The sequence below is a fragment of the Gymnoscopelus microlampas genome, assembly GCF_963454915.1.
Source record: "Gymnoscopelus microlampas genome assembly, chromosome: 23".
Lineage (NCBI taxonomy): Eukaryota > Metazoa > Chordata > Actinopteri > Myctophiformes > Myctophidae > Gymnoscopelus > Gymnoscopelus microlampas.
In genome coordinates, this window is record NC_139960.1 from 13,867,326 (window position 1) to 13,878,237 (window position 10,912).

The window sequence follows — 10,912 nt, forward strand, 5'->3', positions numbered from 1 at the left end:
CATGTACCCCTGTGTACCTCCATGCTCCATGTTCTCCCATCAAGATGATTTACTGTAACATTGTTATTTACTGTAACTTTGAACATTAACTGTGACATTAATATTAACTATAACATTGTTATTAACTGTAACACACACAAACTGTGACAAATTAAAGGAAAAATAAATGAGTGGAGAAACATAACAAATATATAAATATATCAGTGGTTCTCAACCAGTGGTCCTTGAGGGGGTTCCAGGTGGTCCCCAGCTAAATGATGGAGAGTTGGTAACCAAATGGACCCTTATAGATCTTTAACTCTTGAGAGTGTAAAATGAAACCAAATGGACCCTTATAGATCTTTAACTAGACCCTTATAGATCTTTAACTAGACCCTTATAGATCTTTAACTCTTGAGAGCGTAAAATGAAACCAAATGGACCCTTATAGATCTTTAACTAGACCCTTATAGATCTTTAACCAAATGGACCCGTACGGGTCCATTTGGTTTCATTTAAAAAACAAAAATGAAACCAAATGGACCCTTACGGTTCCATTTGGTTTCATTTTACGCTCTCAAGCTCTCAAGCGTAAAAGAAACCAAGTGGACCCTTACGGTTCCATTTGGTTTCATTTTACGCTCTCAAGCTCTTAACCAAATGGACCCTTATGGGTCCATTTGGTTTCATTTTACGCTCTCAAGAGTTAAATTATTCTTAAATATCTGTATTACTTAATTAAATAATTGTTATTTTGGACAACACTTTATCCAACGTTAACAAAATATTCTAAGTTTTGGATTTGAGAGTCTAAATCTCTATATAAATTATATAAATCGCAAGACATGATTAAGCAATTGACCTTGACACTGGATGGAGATGGCAAGAGAAAAAGATCTTAGTGACAATGAAAGAGGGTTTGTTATTGGGGTACGGATGGCACGGGTCTCAGTCACAGACTGCGTGGCTGGCCAGCGTTATAATAGGAACAGTGACTAAAGTGACATCTGCTTTTTGATCTGTAGGAAAGACATCGATAAATTGGGGTCGGAAATTGGGGTTGAAAGCGCACGTTTGATGACCGCAATGCTGATGCATTACTGTGATGTGTAAGGATAAACAGAGGAGCAACTCGTCATGATGATCAGACTGTGTCAACAAGAACAGTCCACCCGATCGTCAACTATACATGGAGACCAGTGGTGTAAAGTAACTAAGTACATTTACTCAAGTACTGTACTTAAGTACAATTTTGAGGTATTTCTTACTTTACTGAAGTATTTCCAATTTTCAGTACTTTTACTTAAAATATTGTACTTTTACTCCACTGCAATTATTTGAAAACTTTAGTTACTAGGTACTTTGTACATTTTGATTATTATTACAAAACATACATTAACCACTTCAGCCCTATATACATTTCGGCCATTTGAAAATAGCCGATCTACAAGCTTCAAAAAAGTTTTTAGACATTTAAAAACTTAACAGGGAAATGGGACATTCTGCATAATGAGTGCTTTCTACTTTTGGTACACATTTTGATACCAATGCTTTTGTACTTTTACTCAAGTCAATTTTGGATTCTGGACTTTTACTTGTAACAGAGTATTTCTATATTGCAATATTGATACTTTTACTTAAGTGAAAAAAAGTTGCAGTGCATAAAACCCCTCGTGGAGAATGACAAATGCACATTTGAGCGTTCAGTGGTGCAAAAAGCCATAGGCACTCGTCTTCAGTGATTTAGTGAGCGGACTGAGATGGTCAGATGAGTCATTATTGACCATTATTCTCAAATATGGGCAAGTAAACAAAGTATTTTGCCCATAGCTAACTCTTTCTTATAAAGGAAACCATACCTTTATGGCTGCATTAATTGTTGTTCAATGACTGGTGCTTTGGTGGAGCAGTCGCAAAAGAATCTATTCAGGCGTCTATAGAGCACCGAAGTCTGACGTAATTTACACATCCTACAGTACCTGGTTTGCGGTTTTCCACCCCCGTTCTGAATTCCCATAGACGTATTTGATATCGCGTCAAATAAGAACTGTGTTCCAAAAATAAACTAATGACCCGGCAGTTTGACTCTTATGGATATGAAGCATCAACTAACGGTGAGAAAACGATAATGTTACTTCCGCCCAATTAGTTAAATTTTCGCCAGAAACAGACTGTATCAAATATAAGTGACTGACTATCATAAACGATACAGAACCTCCTCCCTGACAATATCGCAGAGACAGTTTGTTTATTTTTGGACCACAATTCTTATATGAGACCATTCTAAGATGACCCAATGTTATTCTCCATAGAGAAATGACTTTACGAACCAATTAGATGCCTAAGGAAAGGTCTTTGACTGATGCGTTGCTACTAAAGACACGTTTTTATTTCTTTATTGAGCAAGCGGAACTGTTCTTACACCTTACTGAGACACTTCATGTTGGTTTTCCTTTAATTTGTCACCCATCTGTATATACAAAATATACAGAAGTATCATCATCATCATAACCTTACATATTTACTCCAGAAGAGCAAATGGATCATATATATAATATATAATTTTAATATGATGAAATATTTAGTTGAAAACGCTTAGATCAAAATATTAACAGGCCTTAGAAAATATATAAAGAAATGTTTGACCAAATACAGTTGTAATAAAAATGTATGAAATACAAACGCTAGATTGTCGCTATTGACGCTTGTGTTCCCGACGTCTGAAGCTCCGTCCCTGAATGTACGACTCCAGATTTTCCAGTTCTGACAAAGCTTTGCTCTGGACACCAGTGTCATTTAGCTACACACACACACACACACACACACACACACACACACACACACACACACACACACACACACACACACACACACACACACACACACACACACACACACACACACACACACACACACACACACACACACACACACACACACACACACACAAGCAGAGAGCAAGAGAGAGTTACAGGTGTCATGTGACATAGACATGTCCATAGACAAGTGATTCATGATATTTACTGTATATGTATTCCGTTGCTTCTTGCACTTTAACCTATTAAGACCTGAGGCCGCGGACCCCATCTCAAAATATTTAGTTACAGGGACCCCCAGATCGAAGCAAAGATTTGAGTTAAAAATGTTCACGATTTTTCAAAAATAGCCAAAGAAATCTAAAATGACACAGACGCGTCCACGGTCTTAATGGGTTAACTCATTGAGTGCCAGGATTGCCAGAATTATTTCAGAATTGATTCTGAAAAGTGCCAGAGTTTTTTTCACAGAAAACAAAAAGTGCTTAGGAAGCGAGATACAGCCTTTTTCAGTTCTAAGTTAAACAAGGAGTGGATGGAGCTGCACATCTTCAGATGATGATATCTTGGGTTCTGAACATGTTTTTCACTATTTTTTCAAAAACACGTGAAACACGTTAATGGCACCCAGCGCCATAGTGGTAAAAACACGTGAAACACGTTAATGGCACTCAGTGAGTTAAATGTGCAAGTATCAGTTTGCCACTGTTGCTAAAGATACTGTGTATGCATCCATAAGTTATAACTATTATTTTTACTATCTACGTATAGTTAGTATTTTGGTATGAAAACTATATCATACAAACCAAACCGCATGTAAATCGGTTGAGAACTCGGCAAGTTGTGGTGCTTGTAATGCCTCAATAAGCTGGCTTTATACTTCGACGCACAAACGGTATCGCGCGTCGATCATTGCCCAATAACAAGCCCACACATGACAAAAATAGCAGATCTACAAGCTCATAGCATTATTTTCTCTATTAAAAAAATCTAATTGTAAGAATGCTTTGTGTATTGTGTGGTAGGGGTGAGATGTGAAAGACAGAGTGCCACAGCCTTTATTTAATTATCCTCTTCCTCTGTTGAGTGACAATAGTGTTCTTGAGAAAAATAAATCTGTTTTTAAGTTGCACACTTGCAATATCCAATCATTGAACTGCTAAACGCCGCAGGCTGAAAACCCACCTCTTCAGGAAACACTACCCTTCCTCTTTGCCTGGCCTACTTGTTGTTAACTAGTTGTACGAATGCTTGTTTTATTGTTGAATTGTTTATTGGATCTTGTTTAGTCAATACAATTATTTGTTTTTAGCTCCTGCTCATTTGACTACTTTGTCTCATCTGTTTAAGGAAATAGGTAGCTGATATATTGCACTTTTACCTTAGCGCTAGGTATGCTCTTGGTTGCTTGTTATTGCAGAAAATGCACTTATAACCTCTGGTGATTAGTAGCTTTCGTTCCCTACCTTTGTTGATTGCACTTATTGTAAGTCACTTTGGATAAAAGCGTCTGCTAAATGACTGTAATGTAATGTAATGTAAATGCAGTGTTGGAAAGTAACTAAGTACATTTACTTAGGTACTATACTTAAGTACAAGTTTGAGGTATTTGTATTTTACTTGAGTATTTCCAATATCCAATACTTTTACTTTTACTCGACTACATCTCAGAGGCAAATATTGTACTTTTACTCCTCTACAATTATTTGAAAACTTTAGTTACTAGTTACTTTGATTTTTTTTTGATTATTATTACAAAACATATATTAGCCACTTCAGCCCTATATACATTTGGGCCATTTGAAAATAGCCTATCTACAAGCTCACAATGCGTTGCGATGCATTGCTTTTGTTTTGCAAAAAGCCACAGCAAAATCTGTCATTTTGGTCTACAATAGTCACCATGATCACTTGCTGACACTGACACATGATCCTGTTAAATCCCGGGGGGACTGAATTGTTGTGTGTGCGAGTGTGCATACTGTACGTGCGTGTGTACCTGTTGTGTAGCTGTGTCCAGTGTGTGTATTTGCAGTAGACTCAGTTCCCTGGCAGAGAGGTCAGACAGGTTCTGGTCGAAGGACTGGTTGACAGATGCTAACTGCAGCTCAACACACACCTTCTTGTTCTGACAGACAGACAGACAGACAGACAGACAGACAGACAGACAGACAGACAGACAGACAGACAGACAGACAGACAGACAGGGAAAACATTATGTTTGAGTGAAGTTACATTCATACGTTGTTATAGTAACCCTTTCAATGACAAACCATTAAGTACACTAATTGTTAAATTAAATAAAAGTCACGTATAGAAACCTGTTACTAACTTGTAATTGCAGAGTAACATACCAGTAAAACAGTAATGGTGTTTCAAAGGTAGGGCAAGAGATAAGGGTGTGGAGGAAGTTATTCATTTTGTAAACGTCAAGCATTCAAAACAAGCTATTTGCAATTCTACGGAACAATTTCTACTGTTAATGATTGCCCATATGGTCTTACAGGATACTTTTACTTTTCATTTGACATACTGTAGACAATGAACCGATAAATATGTTAAATATGAAAATGCATATTGATTATATTATACTGTATGTACAGTAATTATCCTTTTATTTGTTTATATGGAGATTGGGTGAGTTTACCAGGGTGGTAAATTCCTGACATGAGTATGGGAAATGTTGGGGCAGTACATACAACATATGCACAGTTTTTTCACATTATTTGTTGTTGCTCTGTCTTCTAAAGGCTGTGCAACAGGCATCAAAAAAAGCAAATGGAGACGCAAAAATAGCAGATGTAAAATCCCACAGCGCGTTGCATTGCGACGCGTTGTGAGCTTGTAGATCGGCTGTTTTTTGCAGAGATTTGGAGTAGATGAAAAAAGCAGTCCAAGTCCAGAGCCAACTCTAGTCCAGTTCACTATGTCTAGACTGGGTTTAAGTGGTTAAACCAGTGTTAAATGAAAAGGTCAGCCTTACATGGCGGACGCAGTGTTTGATGCGTTTGAGGAAGTTGGTGAGAGGGTCCCGCTTGGCATCAGAACCAAGCATGTGTTTGAAGAGAGACCGATAGAAGTCCAGAATCCTGGTAACTACACAACCATGGAGCTACAGACAGACAGACAGACAGACAGACAGACAGACAGACAGACAGACAGACAGACAAGTAATTTCAGTTGCGAAAAGCAGCTAGTTCATTTTAGACACTTCACCACAGGATTAACCATTTACCATGTATTTAACCATTTACCATTTATTGCAATGATATTGCATTCAGTTTGGCGGTGTGACTCTGCTCATGTGATATTACAGATTACTTGCGCAAACATGACAACAGATCTGAAATCACAAACCCCCCGAGCAGAGCATGAAATACATGAACATAACATTGAACCTTCAATGCATAATTAAACTACCACAGATCATAGCACAATCCATAGAACCACAGTACAATCCACAGAATCATCCTATTAAAGGAAAAATACTTATTTTCTATCAATTGCACACCCCATGAAGCATTGAATTCATGGATTTGTTTTGTTTTTTATCGCATTCCCAAACCAATAATTTGATTACCGGCTGAACGATGCCAATCTATCCGGTAGGAGACACAAAGTAGACTCTTTCTGTCTCCTACCAGAAATACACCCGGTCAACAAATAATTGGCTTAGGAATGCGACAAAAAAAAGAATGCGAGGAGGAATGTTGACACTGACAGCTGTACGACCGGCTTTGACAGCTAAGCGTGTAGAATGAACAGAGGGCTGCTTAAATGAACCGCCTGAGTTGCACTGTGGGAATGAGGGAGTGAGTGAGTTGGCTTGTAGCGAATGAGAATGACGTGAGGTAGAACGTACTGACTTGTGGGAGTACGTATGAATTGGCTTGTAAACTAATGAATGGGGGGGTCCGGGGAGAGTGAACGTAGCATATAAACCCCCTGCCTTCTGTGATTACATGAACTATCGCTACAGTAGATGGCAACAGAACATATAAAGAAAGAAAATGTGTCAGTCAGTGAGTAAAGGGTCAATTAATAGTCAGTCAGTCAAATAGTCAGACACTAAACAGTCTGTAACCATGAAAACAAAGCGTCTGTAAACCGTAAACTCTTACTTGAATGTTTCCTCTGATTTCATCGAACAAGTATTGGGCCAGCAGGATCCTACTGTTATGAGAGGTGTTCTGAAACAACACACACACACACACACACACACACACACACACACACACACACACACACACACACACACACACACACACACACACACACACACACACACACACACACACACACACACACACACACACACACACTAATTGGTCATATGATGTGTTATAATACAGCTTGAAAAACCTGTCTGCAAACCACAGCTAGTATACAATAGTAATGGGTCGTTCATGATCGAAAGAACTAGTTCATTGCCGTGAATGTGAACAAACTCGTTCACTTCATGAAACTGTTACGTTCACGCTAACATTCATGCCCCTGTCCCTTCCCCCCGTACTCATGCAGGACAGGAGGTCGGGCTATACGCGCAACGTAATAATATTGCTCCTGCGATAGTGTTTTTCACTAGAAAGTAGCGCTACTGAACGCTGATCGTGAACGAATCATTTGAACGGATCATTGCCGTGAACACCACTAGTATACAACAGTCAACGACTACTAGTGGTGTTCACGGCAATGATGTGTGCAATGATGCCTGCGCACGTGTGTGTAGTGCGTGCATGATTGTGTGTGTGTGTGTGTGTGTGTGTGTGTGCATGCATGCGTGCGTGCATACTCACTCTCTCCAAACTGATGTTGTGGACCAGGATGTTGAGCTGGTGTAGATCAACACAGACAGTTCTGTTCTCCCTTGGCGGACATTTACATTGACACTCTGTTGCTCTGCTCTGCTGCCCCCCGCAGCACAGGAGGACAAACACCAACCCATAACATAGCCTGGACATACTCACTGAATGAATGAATGAATGAATGAATGACTTGCTAACTAACTAACTGACTGACTGACTGAATGACTGACTGACTGACTTGTTAACTAGCTGACTAGCTGACTAACTGGTTAACTTGCTGACTTGACTAACTTTGTTCCTCTGTCTTGATTTCAGTCCTCTCTCTACGTCTGTGTGTTCCTCTTATCTCTCTCCTCTATTTATACCTGACGGAGACACTCAGGTAACGCCTCTTTCCTCCCTCCTTCCCTCCTTCCCTCCCTCCCTCCCCTCCCTCCCTCCCCTCCATCCATCTCTCTCTCTCTCATTCCCTCTCTCCCTCCCTTCCTGTCATATCCATATACCACCTCAACTATCACCAGCAACTACTTCACATGGAAGCATCTAACTAACTAACTAACTAGCTAAATAAGTAACCAACTAACTCATTTAACTAAATAACTCCATGATGTGAGTGTGCGTGCATCTTAACCAGGTCATGATAGTCTTCAGAGGGTCATGGTGGTTTACTGTGTCCTAGTTTACTGATTTGAGTGAAAGCTTGGAAAGTCCCCTCACAGTCCCATTCAGCAGCTTATTGTATAATATCCTGTTGTCTGACTATACAGTGTAATCATTAATCATTAACAGAGAATACGTTCAACTGCCAAGAGAGTGGGAGTTGTCCTGCACAGTCAGCTGTCCTTCAAGGCGCACACCAGTGACGATCAGTCTGATCTTAAAGGAGTCCAGTGTTTCTCAAACGTGTTCAATCAATCAATCAATCAATCAATCAATCAATCAATCAATCAATCAATCAATCAAACTTTGCTTAATTCTCGGAAAACACACTGAGACACACTTTTTCCAGTGGTGCCGAGATTACAGTTTGGAGAAGATTTTTTTTTTTCAAATACATTAAAATTTCAAAAAATAAACAGACAGTTTAAATTAAATTACATCACATAATTCATCAGCATCTGTACATCAATTAAAACGGGTGCAATTAAAAGTTATTTTTTTTAGTGATATGTCTGAAAATATCAACCCTCTTTACTGGTCTGCTGGCATGCTCATGCTTTTTTCACACAGAACCAAGAGATAATGTGATCCAAAGATGTATGCTCCATTCACTTCCTGGTTAACTTATTACTTAAAAATCCTGTATCTCGGCTCCTGTGTGTGTTAAAAAAAAAAAAAATTATGTTCTTTTGACGAAACATGCTATTTTTAACGGTGTATAACAAGCGAACGGGAGGTCGTGTTGACCTTTTTTTGCGGAAGCACAGTGAAACCCATTTGTGGAAACCATCAGGGGATCGATCATACTGGAGATAAATATTCTGTGACTACTTGAAAAGGTAGGAAAATTGAAATGTTGCTGGCAGTCTGGGCCTTATCTAGTTGTATATACTATGGCAGTTAAAGAGTTAATAAAGAGCTGGAGAGACGTGGAGACTCCTGTTTTGAATATTGGAAATACTCCAGTAAAGTATAAGTACCTCAAAATTGAACTTAAGTACAGTACTCGAGTAAATGTACTTAGTTACTTTACACCACTGTAGAAGCCCCATATTAATCTCATACTTAAGAATTGTCAATCTGCCCAGGCTGGCAGGATTACAGTTTAGGCAATTGGCACTGGGTGAAAAAATGGATTACAAAAATCGTGGGAGAAAAGAATTGTCAATCTGGTAGATGATATATTACAGTAGGTTAAGTCAACACTCTTTGTAGCATACCCACAACGTTTATTTTAATACACACTGTTAGTATTATCGTTATTGTTGGTGGTTAAGCTGTTAAATGCTCTGTCAACAATGACTGAGTGCAATGATTGCATCATCATGAAACGTATACATAACTTTTGAACTATTCATGAGACAGGCATTTGAATTGCCGCTTCAGAGCGTTTCACTTCCTTGTACCAAGTTTCCAAGATGATGTAAGTGCTGTATACTATACATTATCATAGGATTTTGCATTCCTTATGAAAACATAAACATTTAGTTTACATTACATTTACATTACATTTGTACTATATACAGTACGGGCAATATATCGATATTACTGTATATCGATGTTGTGATATGAGACTAGATATCGTCTGGGATTTTGGATATCGTAATATAATTATGTGAAACTGTATGTGTTGTCTTTTCTTGTTTTTAAGCCCTCTTTATATATATACTTTAAAAAGTGTATTATTACAAGATGATATCATCACAATTTGATATTATTGCCACAATACCATAGCGAGGGATTTGGTAAACAATATTGTGATATTTGATATCGCCCAGCCCCTAATATATGGTGCCGAATTTTACATTTGTGGCACCCCCTGTGGGCATAAGTGAAAGCGATTCCAATTTGGGGATGATTGGATGATGCATTCATGATGATATAGGGCATTTCTTTGTGGGAAATAGGATCTGCCCACAATTTTGTGAAGGCAATTGCGGTATGGAGTATGAACAGGATAGGACCAGATGGAAGTAGATAGTCGCAGCCTTATGTTCCACAGGGAACGAAGAGGATTAAGTAAGTAAGTATGGAGTATGAAAACCCTGGGGGAAAGAAATCACCTTTCTGCAACAAACAGGGACATGCCCGGGTGGCTTTTAACCACTTTAACCATATTTGATACTTTGGCTATTCAAAAATAGCAGATATACAAGCTCACTTGGTGCCACACTATGAGCTTGTACTGTAGATCTGCTGTTTTTGAAACATCTTGAAAAACTTTGCAAATCTTTGAATATTTTTAATTTTAAAGCGAACATTAACACAAATCTCTGCTTCTTGGGGTCCCTGGCACAATACATTTTCAAATGGGGGTCCACGGCCAAATACATAGCCTTTGACACGAACAAGTTTGAGAACCACTGGTTTAGAGGCCCCTCAATGTGTGACGCTAATGTGGGGTAGAACCTTTCCACACTCATGGTTTGTGACACATTTTGTAAAACGGGCCCCTCCTGCAAACTGTACAAAATGTGTAGGAGTAGTAGCAAAGAGTGTTTTTTTGGAGAAAAAGCGAAATGACATGAATCTAGTTAATGGGCTAGCTAGGCCTATATGGGGAGTTGCATCAAGATCATTTATTTTTTTGTATAACGTATTTTTTTGTATGGTTCGAGAGTCATAGGCGTGAAAACGTGAACGCGATGCGAC

General features: G+C 38.8%; 1 long non-coding RNA gene across 1 annotated transcript; it reads right to left on the reverse strand.

Annotated features, from left to right (window-relative positions):
- Positions 1 to 674: 674 nt before the first annotated feature.
- Positions 675 to 7,909, reverse strand: LOC311039956. Its single transcript, XR_014600226.1, has 5 exons — positions 7,592 to 7,909; positions 6,917 to 6,985; positions 5,779 to 5,907; positions 4,795 to 4,923; positions 675 to 2,779 (listed from the first exon to the last, which is right to left on the reverse strand). It is a non-coding gene; the product is annotated as an uncharacterized lncRNA (long non-coding RNA).
- Between the last annotated feature and the right edge of the window lie 3,003 nt (positions 7,910 to 10,912).